Source organism: Ixodes scapularis, unplaced genomic scaffold (genome assembly GCF_016920785.2).
Source record: "Ixodes scapularis isolate PalLabHiFi unplaced genomic scaffold, ASM1692078v2 PGA_scaffold39__5_contigs__length_11793443, whole genome shotgun sequence".
NCBI classification, from domain to species: domain Eukaryota; kingdom Metazoa; phylum Arthropoda; class Arachnida; order Ixodida; family Ixodidae; genus Ixodes; species Ixodes scapularis.
The window spans coordinates 7436175-7444611 of NW_024609867.1; the positions used below are offsets into that span (position 1 = coordinate 7436175).

Here is an 8437-nt window from a genome sequence, read left to right on the forward strand (position 1 = left end):
AAGTTATTCTAGTATTTCCTCCTCACGTTCATCTGTTTGTATTTATTATGTGAACGTAGATTTTGTATATTTATATGCTTTGAATATTGACAGGGTAATTGATATCTGCTGAATGTGCTTGTTTTTTGACTGAATGCCTTTGTGTTTTATTTTGTTCCCTGTGACTGCTGCAGAATGTCACTGAGACCGAGAGCTTTTCAAGCCGTCTATTGCGGCTTTTATTCTCGGCCCCATCGTTACCATTAATGCGAGAGGAAAATAAAACTTATTAATATATTATTATTATATATCATCGAACAAGATTTCTGGAAAGCATGTGATTTTTAAAGCTGAAGTTTTGAACTGCCCACAAATAATGCACTAAGGATTGAAAAATATGAAGATGTACAGTCGCCGGCCATATGAGCTCCCCGGCAGAACGCCGACCGGATCAGCGAAAATCCTGCACGCGGGGCGTCGAGCTTTCCCGCGTTTTGAGAGCCGGGCTATTGGGACCAAACCATTCCGTTATCAAAGGGGTGATCGCATAACTTTTATCGGGATTCCAGCCTTTCGAAATGTGAATCACAAAAAACATGGCCGAGTAGAATGCCGTCTTCGGGTGTTGGCCCCAAGTGTTTGGAGATTATCTTATAACTGCTGATAAACTGAAGCTTGCTTCAGGCGTAAATAAAGCAGCAGTGTTCAATCGATGCTTACAAATGTAAAGACCGTATGTTGGATATGATATTAGGCATGACAACAATGATATTTTGGGAAGCAAGAAGTGGCCGACCAGGAAGCCATCTGCAAAATCATCGTGTAGAAAGTCACCCTTAGCGAAGCAACACGCTACTTGGCGCAGAAAAGTGCCTGAATGTTTATTCTGCTTCGACACAAATCTTTTTTTGTTATCTATAGCATACCCTGATAGATTAAATAAATTATTTCAAAATCGCTTGTCATTGTCTAATCTACGTTTAAGAAGATTGTAAGAAAAGGGGGGGGGGGTTGTGCGTAGGATTACTCATCGGGTAGGAACTATCTAAAATGACAAACCGGTTTCGCAAATAAAAAAAGTAGCATATAACACGTCAGAGATATGCAGCGAAGAATTTCGAAAAGCCGGCTGCGTTTACCCACTACCGGAAGCGGGATTGTAATCGGCTTTGCTTCAGATTCACGTGCCAAAACGCGGAATGCTGTTAAACTTCCTCCGTCTACCCCTTTGATAACGGAATGGTATGGTCCCAATAGCCCGGCTCTCAGAACGCGGGAACGCTCGACGCGCCCCATGCGGGATTTTCGCTGCTCCGGTCGGTGTTCGGCCGGGGGAGCTCATATGGCCGGCGACTTTACAGTCGTCCTCAATATGAGCGTGAACACGCCGCCGTTGACTGATCGGTACTGCCAGCTCCAGCTAGCGGCGCTTCCACGAGTCACTGCGAGAATAAGCGCCTGCGCAGAAAGAACAGATGGGCTGTTACGAGAACGCACGCCACCCCCTTTTGCATGTCAGTTTGGATAAGGCAGCGAGTGCTGCTTTATATATTTATAAAAAGTTGCGCGGTCAGTGTAGATGCGACCCTCCACGCGCGCTCCGTTTTTCTGATCTCGCTCCGTGCGCCATCTTTTCGTTAACGCGGAACTGATTTTTTTTTCTAAGGAGGCGCGCATGTATTTTTTTTTTTTTGACCAACAAGCATGATGGCGCGCTTTTGACGCTGTCTGATTGGTCCGAATAGCTCGTAGCATCGGCTGCGTCTGAATTTGAGGTGAAACGAAGTATAGATAAAACGTCTTCACTGATACCAACCTCAAAACCCAATCATAACGCCCCCGATTCCCACTTCCTTGTCAAACAGATTTTTTTTATACCATCAAGAGTGACTATCGACTATGCCGACACGCGCAAGCTACACAGCAGGATGTTTAAAAAGCGCAGTCCGTGGCCGATTGCTTATCACAACCAGCGCTTCCAACTATCAATAAAACAAAACAGACGGGCCGCGGGTGGTTTTAAAATTCCTGACGGGGGTGATACACGCTATCGCAACAGCGCATCCCTCCTTTCTGCGCAGGCGCTTATTCTCGCAGTGACTCGTGGAAGCGCCGATAGCCGGAGCTGGCAGTACCAATCGGTCGACGGCGGCGTGTTCACGCTCATATTGAGGACGACTGTACGTCGGTAGGTATTGCTAGACAGCACATCTTTTAACAGTGAGATTATGTAGTGGGCTTTGTTATTGGCATTGGAGCGATCTGCGTTGAACAGCGCAGCTCCTTTCTAATAGAATAGGTAAATGGGTTAGCTGGTCCATCACTGAATGCAAAGCGCCGAATGAACACGGATGAAGAAGGGGACAGAGACGAAGCGCTTCGACTAGAGTGTACTAGAAGGAACGAGTGGGGTGACCGGAGTGTTGTTTAGGTACCTCCGCATGTGGAAAAAAACCGGCTAATCAGAGCCACTTCGCTCGTAGCGCCCTCTCGGGCACTACGAGTGAAGCAGTTCGGATTAGCCGGTTTTTATGAAAAACGCGTTGCATTCCAACACCAAGATCGTTCCACAAGTGGCGGCGCCAAAAAAACGCTTCGGTCGTCTCACTCAGTCCTTTCTAGTACACTCTACAAAGGTGGCGCTGCGATCAAAGTGGCTTGGGTCCGCCTGATCGCTTTCCACATTTTGAGGTGCAACTGAAAGCATGAGCCTTTAGCTCGTCCCACTCGTTCCTTCTAGTACACTCTACTTCGACTCTGTCCTTCTCTTCGTCCTTATTTATTCGGCGCTGTTTTCTCTAAAGTTGCTATTTTTATAATTATTTTGTTTTAAACTAATTATATATGTGCATTCCTTTAAAAAGTCATTCTTCCTCGGTGTCTTTAATGCAGCGATTTTGAGGTTTTTTGAAGGATTCCTGTCGCGGGTTTTGGATTTTTTTTTTAATGGTAACACTTGTTTTAATTTTCTAGAAAATGGGGATTTCAGGATTACGGCTTCTTTATGCATGTTCGCAGTAGTATAGCATTTATAAACACAGCAACGTTCAACACAGGACGTAAGTACGAATTTAGCATAAGATAAATACATATTTCTCCGTGCGTGGTTGAGTTGGTAACGCACGTGGCTGGCACGCAGACGATGGCTTCGAACTCCACTCTGCCTGGTATTTTCATACTATCCATCAATGTCCTTCTGGAAAGATTCATCCAAGTCTCGGCTGTTATCGTCTAATATGGTCAAAAACTTTCACAAACTTACCGCGTTTGTAAGAGCAACAGTTACGCGCTGTTCTAAAATTTTAGTCCCAGTGTCACATTGATCTTTTATTTTTCTTTGTCACAGTCTTGCATATCAAACCTTCGTAATATTTATGAAAGTTTTTGGGTTGAAAAAGCAATTAAGCAGGGCCACTATTTACTTAGCTGAAACCTCTTTCAACTTATTTTTTTTTAATTCGCGCTAAGATTTTTGAACAGGTTGTATTCTTCGAAATTATATATTTAATTGGAGAATAAACAGTCACTTTAGGATGATGTAATTACTACCGCGCACCCTGCAGGAATTAAGGATCAATATACTTTTATAATCACCCCTTAAAATATGTTTTTTTTTTTCTATTTCCCAGTTCTCTTGAATATGAAATACCCTCCTTCTCGAAAAAAAAAATACCAAGCTGTACACTACAGGTACACATATTAGACTTTGTTTCTTTTTTGAATAATCAGGTTCATAGGTAAATTGGTACATAGGTAAATTTCTTCCAAAATTTAATTTAATTACAATTACAATTTCTTTGCTTCAAAAGTAAGTTAACTATAATTACAAATACTACTACGTGAAAAGTAACTAATTACAATTAAAAATTACTTTTGTAAAGTAATGCCATTGCCTTACAATTACTTACTTCTGAGAGCGATCCGACTTGAGCCATGTAAATTTAAACAAGTTGCATAGAATGCAACATAATTATTTGTTCATACCTTGTCCCAGAGGAGGATTAAGCATCGCGTCATGAATGCCATGAAATGTACTTTCCTATTAGGAATGTTGCTAAATTCAGGATATAACTTGACAGTTTGAGGAAATAAAGTACTACTTTCTTATATTTTAATCAGTAATAATAAAAGAGTTCAAATGCTGGAAGAAGCCATATCGCTAAAGAAAAAATTGGGTCGAAAGACTTTTGTTAGCGAGGTAAATAAATATGCGATAATTAGTCATAGGGATATTTTACAATTGTTAATATAAGACTAAAATCAACACGTCGCTAATACCACGCATTCACATGCAAACATCACGGTATTGAAAATTATTTACATTGAGGTGAAATTATAATGACTCAGAAATAGATAAGAAGCAAATCGGGGCTCCCAAATCACTGGCGACAATATTCACTGGTGCGAGGTCAGTCTCCAAAATGCTTGTGCAGACAATATGGGTAGTAGAACCAACAGAAAATAAACTTGCAAATAATAAAAAAGATACAAATATGCGACAGCACTGTAAAAAAACGCCAAAAACTGGCATGCTTTACAGATAAATAAACTTCTCAAACTCGGCTGAAAGCTGAAGCTAAATTTATTTCTTTCAATATTTTGGCGTGTCTAAGCTATTGTTTTCTGCTCGCACCGCATGCGGCGCTATACGGCGCCATTGAGGTAGACTCCAAAGATGATTGTGTCTGAGCCCGCAGGGTAAGGAACCAAAAAACAAACAATGCGACACTGTTTATGTTGAGCATCTGTGTATTTGTGTCTTTGTGCCAGCTGAGGCTTTCAGAAAGGTTCTGTCGGAGCCGCGAAGTTTTGCAAAAGTAATTGTAATTGTGCCTGAACTTTTGCAATAACTGACGCTACAAAGTAATTAAATTGAAATTACAATTACGTTTAGCAGAAAGTAATTAATTGCAATTACAAATAACCAAGAAAAGTAATTAAATTACAGTTGATTACAATTGAATTACTACTCAAGTATGTCCATAGTCAACTACTACTTTCCCCCGCGGGGCGGACCTGAGTCAGTAGGTGTTTTGTGAGGGCGTCACCACGAAGTGCTAGCCTTGCGGGTTCGACCACCCACGCCTGGCTGTACGTGGCTTTCGCATGCATGGGGAAAAGGGCATCCTGGCGGTTGCACCGAGCCAGGGGTAGGTGTGGACCCTTCGGGGACACCCGTGTGTGGCACTACACCTTTTCGGCTTCCTCTTCGAGTAGACGGGTTTCCTGGCTTGACCCTACCAGAATAATTCAGTCAATGGCCTTTCATCTCTCCTTTTCGAACCTTCTTCTTCTCCTCTTATTAACTCTTTCACCTCTTCGGTGGCAAGGGGTAACACTGGTTGGTGACAGATACTCTTCCGACAAACTTCCGACAAGAAACTCAACACCTCACGAAAGGTGTTGGTGCAAGCCACTTCTAGGAACTCCTGAACTCCACCGTAATCGCCGCGATCATTGAAGAGTCCTCGTCACGTCAGCCAGAGAAAACGTTGCCAGCACAGCTCGAAATTCACCCCAAGTTTCCGGGCCCGAAACGACGGCAGCTGATTAACCTCCTCGCCGAATACTGTCACTGCTTGGCGGCGGCGTCGAAGGTGCGCCAAACCGCCGTTGCGAGGTACCGAATCGTTACCGAGGACGGCGCACTTCCTGTGCATCAATCGCCGTACGAAGTCTCCGTTAGAAATCTTTCAGGCACAGAAGTTCGTTTTAGCAAAAAAACGGAACTTTATTGATGAAACAGTGAACTACGGAGAAGAAAACTCGTTTCTGGCAAAAAGAAAAAAATAAATCAGTGTAGATGGAAATATATCGAGTGGTCAGTTCAGGTAACCACCATGCTCGAAGGGCATCCAAAATCACTTCCTGTGGAAATCCGAGAAGCAATTTTTTTCTTTCCTCAGGCAGAGTGGGGCGCTGCAGGTTTCGCACATCCATGTTGTTCTTGTGGGTTGTGCTTTCGTGCTGCAATTTGCACACCTCCGTGACGTGCATTTCTTTGGCTGGTGCTTGGACTCAGTGACACGAATGATCGGGGCTACGTAGGGCTTTGACTTTTTCAGTTGGACAGTCTGGTGGGTTGATGACTTCGCTTAGAGCTAGAGCCAACTTGTCCTTCTGCATTCAATGATGCAATGACACTTCTGCGAAAGTCTTTGAGGGTCATCTTTTCGGAATCTTCAAGTTCTTTGAAGATTATGAACGCATTCACAACGCAGCAATCGAGAAAATGGAAGAAAAGCCTGTGCCACCACTTGCGTGATTTTCTGTCAACCTGGTATTGACGTTTCTGTTGATCAAACTTGTCAACGAAATTCATATTGCGGTTGTAGTCTTGCAAGGCTGCAGGGCAGGGTACCTTGCTGACAGTTCCGTCCTTGTTTTTTCTGTCAACTTCGACTTCATCTGCCGGGTCATGGAAGTTCGACAAGAGGCGAACTGTTCTCTTGTCCTTCCATTTGAAGCAGCACAGGCTCTCATCACTCACTGAATAGTCTGTGTCCCCTCTTGTCATTGATTTGTCGGCTTGTAATTGCGGCAAGTGTCTTCGGTTTGAGTTGACTGTTCCGCATGCATAGATGTCTGCCTCTCTCAACTCCTTCAGAAGGTTATAGCTGGTAAAATAGTTATCAAAAAACACCCGGTGGTATTTACCAGCGAGGCCTTGACACATGATCTTTACCACCTGCGCGCCCAACTCCTTTTGGACGCCGCCTTCCGATCTTCCGGAATAGATCTCAAACTTAAGATTGTACCCAGTGCAGACACACAGCATCCAGACCTTGTAGCCGCGCTTCACCGGCTTTTTCGGCATGTACTGTTGCAGACAACTCCTGCCCTTGAACTTAATCATCGATTCATCAACCGCCACAAACTCCGTGGACAGGTAGTTGTCTGCAAAGGTTGTTGAAAGCTCGGTCAGAAGTGGCCGCACCTTGTACAGCCTGTCGAAGTCAGGGTGACCCCTTTGGGGCTGCAGGACATTGTCATTTAGATGAAAATGTGATAAAAACCAACCAAATCTGTTCACTGTCATCAGTTTCGAGATGAATGGATCATGAAAGTCAGGTGCACTTGACCAGTAGTCCCGGTAGCTTGGGCTTCGTTTGATTCCCATCAAAAGATTCAGGCCCAAAAAGCAACGCATCTCTTGTTCCGATGCGGGTGCTGAGCATACAGGTTGGTTTGAAAAACCACGCTTTGCATCCAGGATGGGGTCCACAAAAGACTAAAAATGCCAAATGGACTTTTGTCCTCAAGGTCCGTGATGTGACTAGGAACACCAGGCTCGGACAAAAAGGCGAGTGGCGGACACATCCGATAAGTCGCACTCCACACGGGAATTTTCGAGATGGTTACTGGCGGGTCGTCATCCGTTTCTGTGTCTGAGGTGTCACTCACAGTGTGAATGTCCTTTCTTTTCATTGGCGAGTTTTCTTGAGGACTTGCACCAGAATCATCATTGGCATCATAGTCGGAATCACTGTCACTTGACTCATCTCCTTCTACAAAACTGTCGCAGTCGCTCGGTATGTCCTCATATTCTTCCTCTGTAACAGCAAACAATGAGAATGAGCACTTTATTTTTTACATAATTTGGCTACATTTTAGACCTCAGCACACTGGTCACCGGATTTGCAATGAGAAAGCTCAAGTCACTTCAGGCGTGGTGGCTACTTTTGATGACCACCACATGCAACACAGAGACGCTAAGCCATAATGAAGTGCCGTAATTATTTTCTTGGAGATTATATATAGTACACTCACATACTTTCTTTTTTGCTGTTATCAGTATTGTAGAGTAAGCACTTACCTTCTAATTTGTAAAATCTTTTGGGATAAAACGTGGGAGGCGCCATAGCAGCCGGAGAGCGTCAACAAAACTTTTTTTCCACGTGGTTGGAGCGCGCAAGGAAGCTAGCGCCATCTGGTGTAAGCAGCGCGAAGCTCGAGAAAGAGAGGCACTGGTGGTTTCTTACCCAAACCACCATGCCACAAGGGGAAAAAATATTGAAATGGTGGTATGAGGTGCTAACCATCATGCTTGAAAGAGTTAGAAAAAGAAAGTTAATATATTAGCAAATTCAAGATATGCTCAACGACTAGATAATTCAACCTTCAAGCAGTCCATGGGCCTCTATAGTCGTACTTTTAAGAAAAAAGACGGAACGCTTAGGCTCTGCGTTGCCCACGGGCAGCTAAACGCGTTGACAAGAAAAATAGAAAAACAACAGACGTTTATTTACTCCTCCGCATCGACGACACGCTAGACCGGCTGCGTCATTCTCGATATTTTTCGTCGATGGACCTCAAGAGCGGCTACTGGCAGATCGATGTCGACGAACAGGTTTGAAAAAAAACAGCCTTCGTTAGGCCCGATGGAATATACGAGTTTAAGGTGATGCCCTTCAGACTATGCATGGCGCCAGCAACCGTCCTGCGTGCCAGGACTAAA

The 8437-nt window shown here is 43.9% G+C and overlaps 1 pseudogene; it reads right to left on the reverse strand.

Moving 5' to 3' along the window:
* Positions 1-5840: 5840 nt before the first annotated feature.
* On the reverse strand, positions 5841-7841 carry LOC115326584 (annotated as a pseudogene).
* Positions 7842-8437: the final 596 nt, after the last annotated feature.